This window comes from Vicugna pacos, chromosome 15 (genome assembly GCF_048564905.1).
Source record: "Vicugna pacos chromosome 15, VicPac4, whole genome shotgun sequence".
Taxonomy (NCBI): Eukaryota; Metazoa; Chordata; class Mammalia; order Artiodactyla; family Camelidae; genus Vicugna; species Vicugna pacos.
Window position 1 is genome coordinate 44,676,335 of NC_133001.1, and position 21,574 is coordinate 44,697,908.

The 21,574-nt window shown below is 34.4% G+C and overlaps 1 protein-coding gene across 9 annotated transcripts in view; it reads right to left on the reverse strand.

Annotated features, from left to right (window-relative positions):
• Positions 1-21,574, reverse strand: part of NCOA1 (nuclear receptor coactivator 1) — a 212,411-nt gene that overhangs the window by 171,158 nt on the left and 19,679 nt on the right. Inside the window, exon 1 of one of the 9 annotated variants that reach the window (XM_072938134.1) lies at positions 16,145-16,164. The exons of the other annotated variants lie outside the window; for them this stretch is intronic. The gene's annotated coding sequence lies outside the window, so the exon portion shown is untranslated. Of the gene's footprint in view, positions 1-16,144; positions 16,165-21,574 lie in introns of those variants that run through there. 9 annotated transcript variants of the gene reach the window in all.

A 21,574-nucleotide genomic window follows, 5' to 3' on the forward strand; every position in this document is an offset into this window, starting at 1 on the left:
ATGATCAATTGACTTTCAATAAAAGTACCAGGGTAATTCAATGGAAAAAGAATTGTTTTTGTAACAAATAGTGCTGAAACAAATGACAGCCATATGGGGGGAAAAAGGGAAGAAAACAACCTCAACCCATACCTCACATCTTATATAAATATTAATAAAGCTAAATATTTTAAAATGTGAAACTGTAAAATTTCTAGAGGAAGACAGAAGAGAAAATGAGGGGAACCTAGGTTAGTCTAGAAGTTGGAAAACTTTTTCAGTAAAGGGATTAGATACTAAATATTTTAGGCTTTGTGGGTTATACAGTCTCTGCTGCTGAGACTTAACTCCGTCCTGCAGCATAAAAGCAGCTATAGACAACATGGAATCAAACAGGCAGAGCCATGTTCCAATAAAACTTTATTTACAAAAACAAGCAGTGGGCTGAATCAGCTATAGTTTGCCAACCCGAGTTAGGTAGAGTTCTTAGATATGACACTAAAAGCATGAACCATAAGATACTGCACTTAAAAATATAAACTTCTGCTCTTGAAAAGTGTTATGAAAAAGTAAAGACAAGCCACAAACTTGCAGAAAATATCTGCAAAACAAATATATGATAAAGAACTTACTTTCAGAATGTAAAGAACTCTTTGATACAATAATAAGAAAATAAACAATCTAATAAAAATAATGGGCAAAGTATTTGGACAAAGCAAAAATGACAAGTCTAACAAGCAGCCTGCTGACATGGTACATGTGTTTGATCTTTCCTACTAGCCGTTAGGCTCCCTGAAGCTAGACTTCTCCTGTCAGAACGGCATAGCCAACACTCTGCCTTACACAAGAGGATAACCAACAAACGAAATAAAACTATCAGAGCACTTTAAAAGTTAATTTTTAGAGTAGTTAATACATGTCCCTGGTACAAAAAGTAAACTGTACTAAGGAGCTATGGTGAATAGAAAGTCTCCCCCAGTCACTGAGGTCCCTTCCCTAGTTGACTGTGTACTCACTGGTATTCTTTACATAAAAAGTCATTTACATGTATTTTTAATGAAAGTTGTGGCAAAAAAAAAAAGTTACACAGTTTCTCATCATGATTCTTTTTAACTTAATGAATGTTAGAAATTACTTCATATCATTCCTTATAGAATTCCTTCATGCTTTTTAAAAATAATTTCATGATATTATATCATATGAATACACCATCGTTTGTTTAACCAGTTTCTCATTGATGGACTCGTACATTGTTTCCGGTATTTTTCTATTACTGACAATGTTGTAAATGACACAGAAAACAAACATGGTTGCCAGAGAGGGAAGGAGTGGGAAGGGATAAATTGGGAGTTCAAGATTCACAGACACTAACTACTATATATAAAATAGATAAACAAGTTTATATTGTATAGCACAGGGAACTATATTCAATATCTTGTAGTAACCTACACTGAAAAAGAATATGAAAAGAGAATATATCTATGTGTATGTATGACTGAACTATTGTGCCATACACCAGAAATTGACACAACATTGTAAAATGACTACAATAAAAAAAAATCTGTGTACTCAAGAAGTAGAATTATTTACTGAGTTAAACAGTATCTGGATTTTAAATTATGATACCCTTCACTAGAACTGTGCTCCACAAAGTTTATCGGGACTTAAAAAAAATGTATGGACATGTGTTGACAGTAAACCTTCCAGACAAGAGAAACTAAGATTTTTCAACTCTAAGTAATCAAAGATACTTTAAATTTTTGTGAATGACAATGACAAAAGTGAGATTTAGCATGATCTCCTTCCAGTATCCCAAATTTTTTTCTACTAAATTAAGGCAATAATTTTTATTTAATATGTATAACCTGTCTAATTTCTAAGAGGACTTGATTGGTTACAAGTTAAGATACAAGAGGATTAATCACAATAAAATTATGTAAATAAAATTAAAAACCAGATACTGTGGTAGCTGGTTGGTTTGGACACATACTGTCCTCCAAAAATGGCTGCTATCAATTCCTTCCCTCTCTCTCATTCCACCCATGAGGAAATGGACCTTATATCTCAGTTCCTTGAATCTTGGCTGACTCTGTGACTTGCTTTGCCCAACAGGATGTGGTAAAAATGACATTCTGAAGTTCCAAAGACCAGAAGGACTGGCAGCTTCCCCTTTCTCCCTCTTGGAAGCTAGAAGCCGTGTAAGAAATTCAAATACCCTGAAACTACCATGCTGAGAAGAAGCCATGTAGAGGCATGCCAAAGTGCCAGACATGTGAGTGAAGCCTTCGTAGACTGTCCAGCCCAGTCCAGCTACCAGCTGAATGAGTGAACCCACTTGATGCCACACAGAGCAGAAGAATCATCTAGTCAAGGCCTGATCAAATTCCTGGCCCACAGAACTCTAAAAACAATAAATAAAAATGGTTTTAGGCCACTAAGTTTCAGGATGATTTATAACATCACAATAGGCAGCTGAAACAGATACTATCAAGTTGATAATATCAGCAAATTATAAAGACTGTGTGCCAAATTTGGGTCTATGTTTTTAAGGTTGTAAGTTTTCATTTTTGATAAGAATAAAACATGTAAATTTCTATCTGAACTCTATGCACTTCTACAAAGAACAATGAACCTAGTGGACTATAGTTTCAAATATAATTTTAGAGCATGCACATCATTCAAATGATGTTCCTTATAGACAGATCTATTCAGACAGATGGCATATCATTAAATCAGAACTCAGTACAAGCTTTTTCATGTCGGAGGAGACTGAGATGACATGGTCTTGATACTTCTGTTCTCTGAAGACTTAATACAAGAAACTAGATGAATACATAATTAAAATATTCATTAAACTATCTTCTCATATCTGATACTTTAAGTGAGCTTTTGATAGACACTAAATAGCTGTCAGTCTGTGATTACATCTAGTAAGAACACACAGAATACTCTGTAAGATTGGTTAGTCAGATAAATTAACAGCTCCAAAATCTACCTTTCCCCTAGAACAGATTCCACTGAGATCACCAACATTCTTTACCACTGTATCTCATGAAAATACCCTAGTCCTTAAGTTATTTAACCTTAAACAGTATCTACACAAATAAGCATTTTCTTTTAGTCACGAAATGCAGCTCAAACTCAAGGGCTGGGGAGTTAAGTTCCACCTCCTTGAGAGGGAAATGTCTGCATAAATTACTCGGAATTCTTCTCTATGGGGTAAATAAGTGGGCAGGGGGACCACATATTTATTTGATCATTTATTTTAATCAGTATGGACTTAGGGATATTCATTTTGTATTTGCAGTTATAATCCAATACTATGTTATTTATTTTGTTGCTCAAACTCTTCCAGCTTTGGTCACTAGATGCTCTTTTGGGTTGGCTCCTGTATTCCTTTGCCAAGCCCATATCCTTTTGAATTTTGAATATTTTCTTACTTTCTAGCACTACAAAACGTTCCAGGCTCATCTTGCATATTCCCTGCTCCAGTCCTAGAATGAGCCATTTTCCAAGGAGCTTAGTTCTTTGTATTGGAGAATATTAGAAATCAAGATCTGGGTGCTGGAAACAGAAAGAGACTCACAGAGAGGAAAAAAAACAAAAAACAAATGTATGGTTACTAGTGGGGAAGGGAAGAGGGAGGGATAAATTGGCAGTTTGGTATTAACAAACTATTATGCACAAAATAGATAAACAACAAGATAGACAGACACATAGACAGACAGACAACACAGGGAAGTATACTCAATGGCTTGTTTTAACTTATAATGAAAAAGAATATATGGGTGTATATATATATGTGTATATATGTATAACTGAATCACTATGTTGTAACCAGAAATTAATACATTGTAAATCAACTATATTCCAATAAAAAATAACAAACAAACAAAAAATGATCTGGGTGCTGGGTGTGTACAGTGCTACTGGAGTGTCATTGCTTCTAGGTCCTTTTAGTAGACAGAACTAGGAAATATATGTCTGTATACTTGGCCTTATGTACATACATATCTATAACTGTTTCTATATCCATAATCTACATTAAGCTAAACATGAGTCCATCCTGATGCCTCTAACTAATCTAGTACCACACAGTTTGTTCTAGCATTCCCTGCGCTTATGGTTATCTGTAACTTCACTCTCCAAAAGTGAGAAACCTAGCTCCCACAATTCATATCCATTTACTTTTTTGTTTAATACCAATATACATTTACAGTGGTTTCAGATGTTAGCTCACACTTTCTTGAATTTTTTAAATCATTATGTAAATTTCAGGTGTACCTCCTGAATTTTTGTTCTACTTTTCAGTCATTCCTTCCAAAAGGCTTATCAGAAGAATCCTCATTAAATATGTGTGTCCTAAGATCTTTCACCTAAATTATCTCCTCTCTCTGCACCTTCTACCTGGGTGAGCTTTTATATCCACGACTTTAGTTACCTTGCAAATGTTGATACTTTCCAAATCAGTATCTCCAACCCAGATCTCTCTCCTATACTTCAAACCGATTTATCTAACTATCTACTGGATGTCAACTTAGGTGTTCCACAGGAACCTCAAACTGAACACATCATCCTTCCTTAATCTTCTCCTCCCGGATTCCTCTACTAAATGGCATCATCATCATCATCATCTACCTATTGCACAAGCCAGAAATTTAAGATCAGGGCTGTTCTCTTCTCTCTATATCTTCTGAATAGCCAACCACCAAAGCCTAAATCTTTCTCAAATTCATCTGCTTCTCTCCATCCCATGATCTCACCACAGCCAGCCTAACACCACCTCTAACCTAGAAATATTTATTGTTAGAACAAATGAATAAATAAGACAACTCTCTAATTGATCTCACTACCTTCAATTTTACCAGCTCTAATTCAATATTCTCCAGTATTGTCTGAGTATTCGATCTAAAAAACAAATCATATCATGTTTTCATGATTAAAATATTTTAGTAGGCTCCCGCCCAACCCCAGATAAAGCCCAACTGCCTCGATACTGTTTTCAAGGTTTTTGTGTGATACTGTCCCTGGTTACCTCTCCAGTGTCATCTGCTTCTTTCTCTCACTTTGTATTTTCTGCAGTCAACTAATCTGAAATCTTCTCAATTTCTCTCTCTTGTCTTCTTGTCTCAACTCAGATGTTCCTTCTTCAGAAAGCCATCTCTGCCTCTCTCCCAAATCTGGGTTAAGTGCTCCTATTCTATTCTCATATTCTATCATGGTGCACCTCTTTTCCCTCCCTTCCTCTACTTCTACATACCTAGTGGTCATTTTGTCTCAAAAGTCTGTGCATTCTTCCTGAGCAATCTCACCATGAGCATGAGACCCACTACCACTATCACCTATATATGACTTTCAAATCTTGCTCAAACCCAAAATATTTGAGTTCCAGATCCACATATCCATTACTCTAACAGACAATTCTCTACCTGATTGTCTTACAAGTACCTCAATTTCAACATGTCTAAATAAGAGAGTAGAATCCTCTATTACCACCCACTAAAATGCTCTTACTCTGGAATTTGCTACCATGGTTTCCAGCAATATCACCTCTTCACTTAACTAAACAAGAAACCTAGGAATATTCTAGATTCCTCCTTCTCTTTCATTCCCACATCCAGCTGGCCTCATTAATTCTACATTTTTAAACATCTCTTGTATCTGTTTCCTCAGCTCTATCCCTACTGCTACTATCTTAGTTCAAGATCTCACTGTATCACTGAATCATCATTAAGAGTCAGTTCTCTTCTACTACCAATCATGCACTGCTCTAATCCATCCTCCACTGGCCCCAAAAAGATTATTCCATTTCAACCACCAAATTTTTCATTCCCCAGATCTCTAACTGATTCTTCTTAATAAATGCCTACTCTTGTTTTATAACTACTTGTTAAGAATATAATAAATTCCCTATCTCTCTAGAATTATTGGCTACACTTATACTAGAACTCTGTTCTAGTCACTTTTTACTTGACATTAAGCTCTTCCTTTTGTTGATTCTCTTTCATGGTGTTGATTTTCCTGAAACATTTGGAGATTCTTTTCTTTGTATTTGGTATTCTATTACATTCTGCTGCCTTCTTTTGGTACAGCTCATTCAGAGAGCAACACTCATTTCATACTGCTTTCAGTAGGAGTAGAAGACTAATTATCAGAGAAATGCAAATCAAAACTACAATGAGGTCACAGGGAAATATACACAAAATGTTATGATAAATCACAGAGAAAAAAATGTGACAATGAGTGTGTATATGTCCATGAATGACTGAAAAATTGTGAACACTGGAATTTGACACAACATTGTAAAATGATTATAAATCAATAAAAAATGTTAAAAAAAAAAAAACTACAATGAGTTATCACCTCACACCAGTCAGAATGGCCATCATTCAAAAGTCCACAAATGACAAATGCTGGAGAGGCTGTGGAGAAAAGTGAACCCTCCCACACTGCTTGTGGGAATGCAGTTTGGCCCAGCCACTGTGGAAAACAGTATAGAGATTACTCAAAAGACTAGGAATAGACTTACCATATGACCCAGGAATCCCGCTCCTGGGCATATATCCAGAAGGAACCCTACTTCAAAATGACACCTGCACCCCGATGTTCATAGCAGCACTATTTACAACAGCCAAGACAAGACAGCCTAAATGTCCATCAACAGATGACTGGATAAAGAAGATGTGGTATATTTATACAATGGAATACTACTCAGCCATAAAAACCGACAATGTAATGCCATTTGCAGCAACATGGATATTCCTGGAGAATGTCATTCTAAGTGAAGTAAGCCAGAAAGAGAAAGAAAAATACCATATGAGATCACTCATACGTGGAATCTAAAAACAAAACAAAAAAACAAAAACAAAAACAAACATAAATACAAAACAGAAACAGACTCACAGACATAGAATACAAACTTGTGGTTGCCAAGGGGGCGGAGGGTGGGAAAGGATAGACAGGATTTCAAAATGTAGAAAAGATAAACAAGATTATACTGTATAGCACAGGGAAATATATACAAGATCTTGCGGTAGCTCACAGAGAAAAAAAATGTGACAATGAATGTATGTATGTTCATGTATAACTGAAAAATTGTGCTCTACACTGGAATTTGACATAACATTGTAAAATGACTACTACTCAATAAAAAAAAAATGTTAAAACAAGTAGGAGTGGAAGAGGAGCAGAACATGCCACCAGATGGGGTGCCTCAGAGCCTGGTCTTCTAAGTGTGAGAATCACCAGTTACCCAGAGTGCTTCCCCACCTCACAGACCTAGGTTCCTTCATGCAGTTCTCACATGGAAACAGATCTTTTGCTTGGTCCAAACTGGTATTGGAATGTACAGAGGTTGGAGCAGCTTGGCTGCTCAAGTGCCATAATGCTACTGAATCACCATATTGATTACTCTGGGACCCCTTTCTGCTCCCAGTTTCCCCTACCTCTGGCTATAAGCATTACTCATAGGACCTCTTACCTATTTTCAAAAATTCTTCACTGTTTTTGAATAATGAAGATTTTCCCTTCTTATTTTTATAGATGGCTACATATTTTTTTTCTATTATTTCTATAGATTTGGTGAAGGAAGGCAGAAAGGTAGTGAGTATTCAGTCTGCCTTCTTGAAACTCGCCAGAATAAGGTGGCTTGTTTTTGGTTTTGGTTTTTGGTTTTTTAATGCAATCACATCATGAAACTGTCCCTTTCCCGGCTTAAAATGTTTTGTTGGCTCCTGACTTACTACAGACAGACTCTAAATGTCCTAGTATCACATTCAAAGTCCTCTATGAAATGACTGATGACTCCCCACATCTTCCCATCCCCCATGCAATACTCTTCGTCGTCCAGTCACACCTAACTATTTATGACTGGTCATACAAAACATGCTTTTTCAGAACTTCATACCTTTGTATTCATCATTGCTTTTGTCTCTAACGCTTCCTTCCCCAGCTTCTTTTTAATCTTCTAGGCATCCTTTAAAATCCATCTTCAAAGAGATACACATCAAGGTATTAATAGTGATTGTTTTCCTGATTTTTGCTTATCTATATTTCCTAATATTTTTACATTAAGAATCTACTACTTGTATTGAGGGAGAAAAAGGTTTTTTTTTTTTTTTAATTTTAAAACTCTGGCCAGGGATACCCTCCTTTGTAAACCCTTACTTGACTAGCCAAAAAAGATTCACTTCCTCTTTGTGCCATCACACTGCCATGTTCATCCCTTTTTTATTATGCTGTATTGAATGTTTTTCTTCCCTTACTCAACTGTAACCTCCCTCCTTAAGGACAGCATCTATGTCTTCCAGATCTTTCTCATCCCAGGATCTAAAAGAACCTGAAATCTTGTACATGCCTAATATATGTTGATGGATAAATGAATGAACAATAAAAAAACTGGAAGAATTAGGATGGGCAGTTTCACAGTCATGTGAATCGATCTTGGAAAGTCATTTAACTTTTCCTACAACAAAAAGAAAGGGGAAAAGCATACACAGACATTTGGAGGCAGTGAGGAAGGTACAGTAATCATGCAATCATTTTAAATCAGAAAAGATTTTAAGAAAGTACAACATTGAAGTCCTCATGTTACAAGTTAAAGAATTACTTCCAAGAGAGGGAAAGTGATCTGCTCAAGCTCATAAATGATAACAGAACATGGATTAGAACCCGGGTCCTCAAATTCCCATTACAAAGCTCATTCATTTACTGATATAGCCTATTACTGTTCATGCCATGTGGGGCTTTGGTAAGGATAATACCATCTTAATAGCTGAATACTGCTTGAAAATGAAAGTTCCCCCAACATGCACTATCACCTAAATTTTAGTCTATCAACATTCAGCTATAGTTTGCCTTTGAATAAGACTTCTCTTAGAGGCAGCAGCTACTAGTGCTCAAACTAGGGAAGGAAAGGTGAAAAGAATTCATTCAGGCCATAGAGTTGATTTTGCTAGGTGATCAAGTAACAAACACAGATATGACTTGCTCTTTTTGTGGATACATTCTGTACTTTTATCAGACACCCTAACAAATAAACAAACAAACAAACTAAGAAGTCATCTCTTAACATTGAAAACAAGGTAAATTTTCCAAACCTGCATATTTGTGGGCTTATGAGGAAGGAAAAGGAGTTTCTGACAGTTTTTGAAAACTAGTTGTACCTTGACACCTATCTTAGAAACAAAAAATTAGCCAAGATAGTTTTCTACTGGGCAGTCCATCACAGTCACTCTTAGTCATCTTGCACTGCAACACTTAGGAAGCTGTAAGATCATTTTTTATTATAGGGCCTTAACACTACTGAGATGAGGCTATAAAGAAATCTGATATATAAGAAATGCCTACTAGACTTTGGTTGTATAGCAGTCAACCCCTTTCAAAAGATACCCTCTATTTAAAATATTCACAAATATATTTTCTTTTCCTTATTTTTCTACCTCAAGACATTTCTCAGTCCCTCCTTTCCTTACCAGTACTAACCAGATTTGCAAAGGTCCTATACATACAAGTCTAAACACATGTGGAGTCTGGACTTTATCATTTTAAAGGAAGTACTGAACAAAGTAAAAGGAAAGTGCAAACTAACCTAGCTTGAGACAGAGTGACTGGAGTGCCACTGCATGTTATTATGTTTAATTTGCATATAGATGATAAACTGGTGAGGAGTAGCTATGTGAAAACAAAAGCTAGGTTAAGAATAACAGACCACAGTAGGAAAAAGAATCAATACTCCACCTGAGAGACAAAATGAACAAAAGCAAAAAATCTGCAACACAGACCCAGGGCCATACTACTGCAAAAAATAAATATAAGAAACATGTTTTTCTGTTCATCAGGCATGTCTTTATTTCCCAAAATAAACACCCCTGATCAGCTAGAAATTCCATGCTGTTAGTCACAATAAAGATTCTCATTGAATGTCACAACATAAGTGACAAGGTAAATGTATTTATTAAAACAATGATGCTTCTCTCTCTCTTAATGGTGAACACATTGATCATCCTTTGTTTAAATCAAAACTGTACTGAATGTCTTTTGTCCAAAACTTCTTCAGATATTCTGCTGACCACTAAAAGACTTACAAATGTGGTACCAGAAAAATAACCTATTGTTAATTCTAAAACTGGAAATCTTTGGTTCCAACTCTGATGTAATTTGCAATCTTTAGTGAGAACTATTTAAATAAAATGTTGTTTCTGAGAAGTAGTAGAGAATTTCTTAGTTCATGGTAGATTGCACTAAGAACTAAAAAAAGAAATCTGAGAAATGTAAAAACAGTTTTTAAAAATCTGTAATAAGCTAAACCCGAAGAACATGTATATTTTACGACTAGCTAAAATATCTAAGAGCTTAAGTTATATCATTATGTGAAGTATGGCTGATTTTTTCCATAAAATTAGCAAACAATTTTCACAGCATAACCATCAAAAAATTAGGTGGGTAAGTTAGGAAATACTAAAATGAATATATATCTGACATTGATTTCTCAAATACCCTTGTAGAGAAAAAAATGGTGGAAAGTAACTAGTTAAAGTAACTTCCAGGCAGAAGAGAAGCAGCTTATAAAATCTGCCCCCAGAAAGTGCTGATTAAGCAGTCAGTATCCACCAATGAACAGGATTGCAGTGGCCTGCCTCTGACTGCCCTGTTAAATTTTTTTTCAATGACTTGTTCCAATAATTCAAAAACTTGTCCATCATATTGGTTGATAACACAAAGCTGAGAACACAAGGCTAGAGAACGCAATAAATGAAGATTAAAAGTGGTAAATGATCTTTAGATCATTTAGATCACCCGTTTAGGGTAGAATACTGGGCTAAAAATAAACTAGATAGAAATTTAGGGTGATAAGCACATAAAGTATAGTATTCTTTATCAGTTACAGATTTTTATATATTCTTTTGTACTTATTTAATATTTATTTAAAACATTTTTAAAAATTAAGAGTTAAGTAAAGCACTTGAATGAAGTACATTAAAGTACTTTCCCTAGATTATTTCATGTAGTCCTCATAACAATCCTATTAATGAGGCATTATTATCTTTGTTATATATTTTTTAAAAAGCCAAGTTAACCCAAGGACATTTTACTAATAAGTGGCAAAACCCAAATCGTTTTGTTTCTCGAGTTCATGGCTTGATTTATTACACCAATCTCTTCCCTATTCTTAGGTTAAAATGAAGACAAGAAGACCTGACACAAAAGCCAATTATGAAAATAAATTGATAGATAGATAAACAAACAAATAAACCTACAGGCTTATGTGACCAAAGCAGTTAATGGGAACAAAATATGGGATATACAGTCATTTAAAAAAAAAAACTAGTTTAATCGCACTGATCTTAATCACACTGATAAAAACAGATCCATTCTAATCTGAGCTGATCAGAATCACATTTAAACCATTATATGAGGTTCTGAATACCATTATTTAAAGGATTTAAAGTTAGAGAATATCTAAGATATCCAAACGTCTGAAAACAATGGTATACAAGAAACAATTAGGCTATGGAAATTATCCTGGAAAAGAGAAGCATTTGGGAAGACAGAACAGCTATCATCAAACAGAGACATCAAAGCAGTCATTAAATATCTGAACCCTTGATGTGCCGAAATGGACAGAGATTTGTTCTACACAACTTCAGAGAGTAGAACTGGGGCCAATAAGTAGATAATATAAAGAAACAAACCTCAGGATCATTATTACTAAAAAATAATCAAGCAGAAGAGAAACAGACTCAAAAACCAAAGATTCCTTACAAATCTCAAATTCTGTTTCCCTAATCCTTATCCTTCACACGAGGTCTCTGTTCTCTACAACAAATCATATCCTTGATTTTAACTGTGTATTACTCATTTAACATTTTATATGCATATTGCCATAAAATAAATGTCACAAATTATAGTCCAACTGACAGGCTAGTCCCCAAAAGCTTATTTCACAAAGCTGTACTACAACATTAATTAAAGTGGAGTCACATTTTATTTGCTTTTATCTTTCCATACATACTAGCCTACCAAATACGAAAAATGAGACTACATTGAAGAATCAACTTGAGTTTCAAGCAGGTGCGCAGGAGATCATCGGAACAAAATAGACTTAACTCTCTACCTACATTCAGGCTGCAAAAGTATTCTATATTCTCTTCTAGTAATCTTATGCTTTCAATTTTATGTTTATGCATATTTTCAATTAACTTATGTAAATGGTGTAATGTAGAGATTGCAATTCATTTTTTAAATAAACCTATCTAGTTATTTCACCTCCAAAAAAAACAAAGAAAATATGTCCCTTTTTCCCCTAAAACAATCACTCCCTAAAGTGGCAATCCTAGTGACTTTTTAATAAAACAATCTGTCTTTTGTAAATTCCACCTTTCTGCATAGCATCGCCCATGCTCCTCTTTCTCAATTTCAGTATCTTCCAATCTCCTCATACCATAGTACCCTACTCTAGTCCAACTCTGGCTGCTCCAACTTACCACAATAATGTCTAAAATTATGTTTCTCCTTTTTAATCACAACTAGGGGTGGAGAGGTGATCTGACTATAACAATTTATAAAAATGATTATAAACTCTTAACCTAACCAGAGGTATCTAAAAAGCAGGTATCTTTCTATCCAAACTAATGCTTAATAACAAGAATTTCAGGCAACATAATAGTGAAATTAAAAAAATAATCAGACAATATGGGTGAAGATATTCTTCTGTAAAGTCCATCATAAGCCTTGTCTGAAATCAGCTCCCATAATTGTATTCTGTTGCATAACTTTTTTCCTTGCTCTAGTTCTGAGCCTTCAAATCCTTTAAAAGCCTATGGTTTCCAAGAATTGTATCCATTGTTTACAGGGAGAAGAGAGTCTTTGACAATAAATAGGACTGGGGAAAATGTTTTCCATTGGTACTTGTATAGATGATTAAAAATGAACTGGAAAAAAACCTTAAATAGATATATGAAATATTAAGAAGTAGTAAGAAGATTCTAAGACTGAGGAAAATGAGTCTATATACTTTTCTCAGGCTTACATGATATTCATTCTCTCATCATAACCCATCAAATATCAACAAATAAGGTAGAAATACAAAATCAATCTTTTAATAGCTTTAAAAAATAGGTATAAATGATTTTACTTTTTAAAAGCTAGTCTGGTGCCATAAAAACAACTGGAAATTTGATGAACAGAGGTGCAAAATTCTCAACAAAATACTAGCAAACCAAATCCAACAACACATAAAAAAGATCATACACTACAATCAAGTTGAATTCATCTCAGGGTTATGAGGATGGTTCAATATACGCAAATCAATAAATGTGACACACTGCATCAACAAAAGAAAGGACAAAAACCACATGATCATCTCAATAGATGTAGAAAAAGCATCTGATAAAATTCAACATCCATTCATGATAAAAACACTGATCAAAGTGGGTACAGAGAGAACATATATCCGTGACAAACCCACATCCAACATAATACTTAACAGTAAAAAGTTGAAAGCCTTATTGCTAAAACCTGGAACAAGAAAAGGATGCCCACTCTCACCACTTCTGTTCAACACAGTATTGGAAGTCCTAGCCATAGCAATCAGACAAGAAAAAGAAATAAAAGGGATGCAAATTTGAACAGAAGAGGTAAAACTGTCACTATATGCAGATGATACACTATGTATAGAAAACCCTAAAGACTCCACACAAAAACTACTACAGCTGATAAACAAATTCAGTAAGGTAGCAGAATACAAGATTAACATACAGAAATCAGTTGCATTTCTTTACAATAACAATGAAAATCAGAAAAACAGAGAGTAATAAAACAGTCCCTTTTAAAATTGCATCAAAAAAAAAATACTTAGGAATAAACCTGACCAGGAGGCGAAACACTTATAAAATGAGAACTATAAAACACTGATAAAGGAAATTAAAGATGATTTTTAAAAATAAAAAGATATCCCATGCTCTCGGATTAGAAGAATTATTATTGTTAAAATGGCCATACTACCCAAAGCAATACACAGATTTAATGTGATCCCTAACATATTATCCAGGGCACTTTTCCACAGAACTAGAACAAATAATCCTAAAATGTATATGGAATCACAAAAGACCCAGAACAGCAAAAGCAATTCTGAATAAAAAGAAACAAAGCTAGAGGCATAACCCTCCCAGACTTCATAAAATACTACAGAGTTACAGTAATAAAAACAGCATGGTATTGGCATAAAAGCAGACATATGGATCAGTGGAACAGAATAGAGAGCCCAGAAATAAACCCACAGGCCTATGGTCAATTAATCTTCGACAAAAGATGCAAGAATATACAATAGAGAAAAGACAGTCTTTTCAGCAAGTGGTGTTGGGTAAGCTGCATAGCCACAAGTGTATCAATGAAGTTAGAACACTCCCTCACACCATACACAAAAATAAACTCAAAATGGCTTAAAGAGTTAAACATAAGACAGGATACCATAAATCTAAGAAAACATAGGTAAAACGTTCTCTGATACAAATCTTAGCAACGTTCTCCTAGGTCAGTCTACCAAGGTAATAGAAATAAAAGCAAAAATAAATAAATGGGACCTAATTAAACTAATGAGCTTTTGCACACAAAGGACAAAATGAATAAAATGAAAGGGCAGCCTATGGAATGGGAGAAAATATCTGCAAACAATGCAACTGACAAGGGATTAATTTCCAGAATATACCAACAACTTATACAACTCAATAACAAAAAACAAACAACCCAATCAAAAAATGGGCAGAAAACCTAAATGGACATTTCTCCAATGAAGACATACAGATGGCCATCAGGCACGTGAAAAGATGCTCAATATCGCTAATTATCAAGGAAATGTAAATTAAAACCACAGTGAGTTATCACCTCACATAGGTCAAAATGGCCATATTAAAAAGTCCACAAATAATAAATGCTGGCGAGGGTATGGAAAAGAGGGAACTCTCCTCCACTGTTGGTGGGAATGTAATTTGGTGTAGCCACTATAGAAAACAGTATGGAGATTCCTTAAAAAACTGAAAACAGATTTACCATATGATCCAGCAATCCCATTCCTGACCATATATCTATAGGAAACTCTAATTTGAAAAGATACATGCATCCCAATGTTCATAGCAGCATTATTTACAATAGCCAAGACACAGACTAAAACAGAAATAGACTCATAGACATAGAAAACAAACTTACAGTTACCAGGGGGAACAGGGAGACATGATAAATTAGGAGTTTGGGATTTGCAGATACTAACTACTATACATAAAATAAATAAACAACAAGTTTCTACTGTATAGCACAGGGAACAATATTCAATTAAAATAACTTACAATGATAAAGAATATATATGTTTAAGTGAATCAATATGCTATACACCAGAACACAACATTGTAAGTCAATAATACTTCAGTTGAAAAAAAAAAACAACAACTCGAAGAAGGATACCAAGGGGAAGATGGAAGGACACAGTCAATGAAGATACCTTTTGGAATAAATGAATAATTCAAATGCAAATAATCTACCTACAGAGAATCATGACTTAACCATACATATAACTGAAGGTAAAATATATTATTCTGAATAACATGTGTAAAATGTTTAAAGTGCCTGGTGTATAATAAGCACTAAAAGTGTTCACTTCTACAACCATTACTTTATTATACTCACTGTTTATAGTTTAAAGGAATTCTACATACTCAATCCTACGCTCTCCTAAGAGTATGAGTACTACGTATTTTAAGACAAATACAAGGTAAATGTGTTACCCCTTTCAGGTCTTTAAAAGTAAGAATCTTACTCCAACAATGTGTTAGATTAAAAATTACTAGAGAAAATTATTATATTGCTAATGATAAAAGTTTTACTTCACACTTTTCATCCATGACAATCTTTAGCACTCTTCCAATCCACTTTAGTATCTGGCCAAAACCATCCCTCGATGTACATTTTGATTGCTGCATCTTATTCAGGTGTCCTTCCTCCTCCAATTTCTACACTATCCCCATTCAGAAGCCAATTTTGAGCTCCCACAGAATTGGATACTACATCTGGTATACTCTCTCTGTACCTTCAAAATGCCTCTAGTATGTGCCCTTATCAGATACCAATATAATAATTGTTGATATATCTACTGCCACTATAGTCTGAGAATTACCTGAGGACAAGGTCCATATTTTCTTCATCTTTATGATGCTGGCACACAAAGTCTCATACTAAATAAAGGCTGCTAAATGTATGCTGAATGAATTATTCCATCCTTCAGAAATAAATTAAATGATGAGAAATGGTTTAAATAATTATAGCACCACTAGATGAAGTAGTATACAGTTACTGAATCATAATTATTAAAACTAAGTCATTACGAAAACTCAGTAATAAATGTTAGAGAGCCTGTATATCACAGTAATTAAGAACATGAGATTTCACTGGAATTTGACACAACATTGTAAAATGACTATAACTCAATTAAAAAAATGTTTAAAAAATTTTTTTGGAGATCTAAAGGCACAGTGAAAAAAAAAGAACATGAGATTTCACTGGAATTTGACACAACATTGTAAAATGACTATAACCCAATAAAATAAAGTTTAAAAAAAAAAAACATGAGATTTGTAGTCAGTCCCAGCTTTTGGTCATTCATTCAACAAATAGGAAGAAGATGACACTAACGAGTTAGAGAAGAGAGAAAAAGGTCAGATTATCAGACTAAGAAAGGGAGTTAGGCCAAATTTGTTTTTTTTTTTTTAAGTCCATCCCTACCAATATAATTATTACTATCATTTCATAAGGGTGGCCATGGCCATTAGTCTGGCTCAATTAACAACAGTGCCATATAATTATTTGCATTTACAGCTTAATGAACTTTTGTCTTTGGTCCCCTTCAATTAAAGAAAGGCAAAACCTATTCATAGTCATAAAGGGAAAAATATATTTCATAGATCAGGGTCCATGTCACTTGTGCCTTTATAACATGCAGAGCAAAGCTCAGCCTGTTCACCACCAAGCTGGCACACAGGAGGTCACACTCAAGCAGCTCAGAGAGTGACTGATTACCCGCTGGCTGAGCTGCTGCAGCTATTCCTCAGTAACAGAACTAAAAACTAAGAATACTAACTTCTTTCTTGAAAGAGATTCGCCAAAGGTCTCTGTTGTTTGTTTTCTTGTTTTGAACTCCTGATCCAATGAATTAAAGAATATTTATTTGCTTTGGAAATAACACCCCAAAATTCTGAATAAAATTATAAATCCAGATCATAACTTTCCTAAGTCCACCAAAATATTCACAGCTTTTGTCTAGGGATAGGACTATATATGTATGGTTAGTTACTTGCTTGTTTTACGTGCCCTGTGCTTTTTTTTCTCTCTTCTACTTTTTAATATTTCCCCTATTTTCTACAATATTCCATTCTCCTTTCATAACATAAGGGAAAACAAGCAAGCAAGAAACTAAGACAGCAAGACAGCCTTCTTCCAAGTAATATAGCTTGAATCACCTCTAATCTCTCAAAATACCAAAGGAGAAATAAATTTAACAAAAGATGTCAAAATAAATGTCCTCAAAATAAATTATTCCTAAATCCACATTCAATAATTTAGAAACTTAACAGGAAACATGTTTTTAATACTAACTTTTTCAAAATAAAAGATAAGCTTTTTCTCAATGCTAAATTAGATTTAAATTAGTTAAATCTAATTTAACTATAACATCAGCTATAACTTATTCTGATGCCCAGAGTTCAAGCAAGGGTCAAGATGTGATAAACACTCTTACTTTGGGTTTGCACACTTGCTTTTTAATCCAATGAACCCACACCATCTCTGCTTTTAAACTGTGGATAGTTAATATAACTACTCTGCAGATTCATCTGACACTCTTATACTACATTTAACCATATTTACTTTGTATTAAGTGACCAGGTATTTCAACATCAAAATCTTAAGCCATAAAAATTTTAACTATTTATATCTATATTTTATTATGTAATATCCTAATTTTATTAGTCTGTTAATATTATTCATTTTAAATCACATGCCAGAGACTAGTCTTGCTTACTTTACTTGCTCCATGTAGAGTTTAATCAAATAAAATACAAATAATGAAGACCAATGCTTATGTGACTGTTTTATTGCTTAACAATTAAAATTTTTAATTTTTCAGCTAAACTAGTTAAATGAATTACAGGTGGCCTTATAAAAATAAGTCAGTCACTGATCCTGAGCAACACAGTTCCAGGAGCCTGTTCATTTGACAGTATGTATAAATGTTCCTAACACATACCAAGCACTTCTAGAGTTGGCCAGAGAAATTGCTAAAACCAGTAACTGCTCACCATCTAGAACCAGATGAATTCCATTTCAGATAATGGTAAAGCTTGGTGGAGGAAATGTGGGAAAAGTAAAACCCTCACACTCTAACAAGTAATATCTAAATCAGTATACTTTATTAAGTAATGTCAAATTATTCTTCAAAGTTGAAGAGCCATACACTATTCAACCAGTGATTCCAATCCTATGCAAACATACATACTCCCATACACACATACACACACCCTACATGCTTTCTATAGAAACTCATACACATTCGCAAGAAGCATGTTCAGAAATATTCATTGCAGCATTGTCTAATAATAAAAAAACCCTGAAAACTACCTAATACTCACCCAAAGGAGAACGGGTAAATAAACTATGGTGTAGTCATACAATAGAAAAATGTTTAGGAAAAAAAAGCATATTGCAAGAGTGTATTGCAGTGTAGTGTGTATCTAAAGTTTAAAAACAGAAAACAATTACATTATTTATGGAAACAAATATATTCAGCATACTGTTTATCTCTGGGTAATGGAGAGGAAGAGAAAAGGGAAAGAGAAGGGTGTACAGAGGAGAGGGTTCAACTGCACAGTGTTTTACGTCTTTTAAAAAAATCTGAAGCAAATACAGAAAAATATTAAGCTCCAATTAAGTTGGATGGTACATAAAATTTTCCTATTCTTTATTCTTTTCTACATATTTGAAATATTTCTTATCAATTCAAGATATAAAGAGATCTGAACTGGGTGGACACTATTTAACAAACAGTTAATATCTGACCAACAGTTAAGTAAAGCCAGCAAAGAAGCACCTGTGACAAAAGACTGTTTTCACAAGACCTATTTCCATCTGGAAGTGTAAGAGCCATATGCACAAATCATCTAATTATACCCCCAACAACACCACAAAATGGAGGTATTATTCCCATTTGGCAGAGTAAAAAAAATTGAGGTCAAAGAAACTGGGTGACTTGGCTAAGGTCATACAGCCAATAAGTCATAGAGAAAAGCCCACATAATCTGTAGCTGTAAAGCAACTTTTATAGCAACTCGTGTTTCAATGGAATGGTACATGCAGCTTAGTAACTCTTGTTAAAAGGGGGTCTTACTTGATCAGAAGCTCACTATGAGACCCAAAGAGGATATGGCTACCAAAAACAGCTTAATTTTAGGGTATATGAAAAGGAAAAACAAAAGCCAAAATTACCAGCCGACCATACTTCGTACTACTATGTAGGTAAACAAAGTACTGAGTTTAATTTTAGACTCCAAGTTTAAGAGGACATTGATAAAATGTGGAGTTGTTACCAAGGGCAAAATTTCAGCTGAATAAAAGAATTAACATTCCAACCATCAGAGCTTTTTACAGCTGAACTGAATTGCTTTAGGAATACAAGCATTTCTTCTACTGTGCTGGTGGACATAACACTCATTTAATTATAAAATACTGTGGATTATGATGTGCATAGTCAGCTCAGGCTGCTATAACAAAATACCATGGGCAGACCGGCTTAAACAAGCATTTATTCCTCACAGTTCTGAAGGCTGGGAAGGCCAAGATCAAGGTTCCAGCAGATCTGGTATCTCATGAGGGGCCTTCTTTCTGGTTCACAGGCATCTGCCTTCTTGCTGTATCCTCACATGCTGGTGGTGGGGAGGCAAACTTTCCGGTCTCTTCTTGTAAGGACACTAATTCCATTGTAAGGAGTCTACCCTCATGACCAAAAGACCCCACCTTCTAAATACCATTACAATGAGGGTTATGGCTTTAACACATGAATTCTGAGGTGACAGAAACTTTCAGTCCTTAAATGATGTAATCATCAACTCCTTATAACTTAAATTGCTACAGGAAAAATAACTCATTAAAATAGTGATAAACTCAAGCCCCTAACTACCTTTTCCCTCTGAAACATTTTTATTATAAAATTACTTTTGATTAGGTAAGACTTCCTAATGTAACTACTGCACTGTAGAACAACACACCTGTGAACTAACCAGCTCTGAAAGTGTCCAAGAAGAAACTGAAACCCTTTCTGTCACAGATGCTGAGGGCTCTACTCTCATAAGAGGATGGACTAAATGATCAATAAACTTCCTCCTAATTCTCACATTCTGTAAGTACAAAGGTTAATAAGGCTTTGGTTTTAAAAAAAAAAAAAACCTCCATTTAAGACAAAATACTCATTAGCAGGGAGTCAGAGGTGAAACAAATGAAGTGGCAGAAAATTATATACTAATTAAAATATTATCAAGTGAGGTGAATCAGAAGATTTGGCTGGTATGTATATATAGAAGATAATGAGCTTTATCCTTACTGTAAAAAGAACTGGGACCAACATCATACCATACAGAAAAATTAACTCAAAATGGATCAAAGACCTAAATGTAAGTGCTAAAATTATAAAAACTCTTAGAAAAAATAGGCATACATTTTCATAACCTTGGATTAGGCAAGAATTTCTTAGCTATGACACAAAAGCATAAGGGATGAAAAAGCAGATAAACTGGACTTCACCAAAAACTTTTATGCCTCAAAGTACACCATCAAGAAAGAGAAACTATAATCCACATGATAGGAGAATATATTTGCAAATCATTTATGTAATATGGGTCTTGTATCCCGAATATACAGCAGTCCCCTTTAACTGAAGGGGATATATTCCAAGACCCCTAGTTATATCACAGACAATACCAAACCCTATATATACTATGTTCTTTCCTATGCGTACATACCTATGACAAATTTAATTTATAAATTAGGCAGAATGAGAGATTAATAATAAGAGATTAATAAAATAATAATAAAATAGAACAATTATAACAGTATACTAGAATAAGAGTTACGTGAATGTGGTCTCTCTCTCTCAAAATATCTTATTGTACAAGTGTGATGCCTTAACTAAGCATTTATCATGCACTGTGGCTGTAACTTTTGCAGTCTGAGGTGTGACAGCAAAACTAGCAAGAATTTCTTTCTCCTTCTTCACAGCTTCACGGATAGAAGACTTGTTCTTACCATAGATCTTCACAACCTCAGCATAAGATTTTTTTTTCTTTCCTTATTAGGTGAAGAACTTTCACATTTTCACTTGAAGCACTTACAGCTTTTCTTTGGCATATCCAAATTGCCAGCATCACTACTCTTGCACATTGGGGCCACTATTAAGTAAAATAAGGATTACTTAAACACAAGCACTACTGTACCACAAGTGAATCTGATAATTGAGACAGCTACTAAGTGACTAATGGGTGGGATATGCTGGCCAAATGATTCA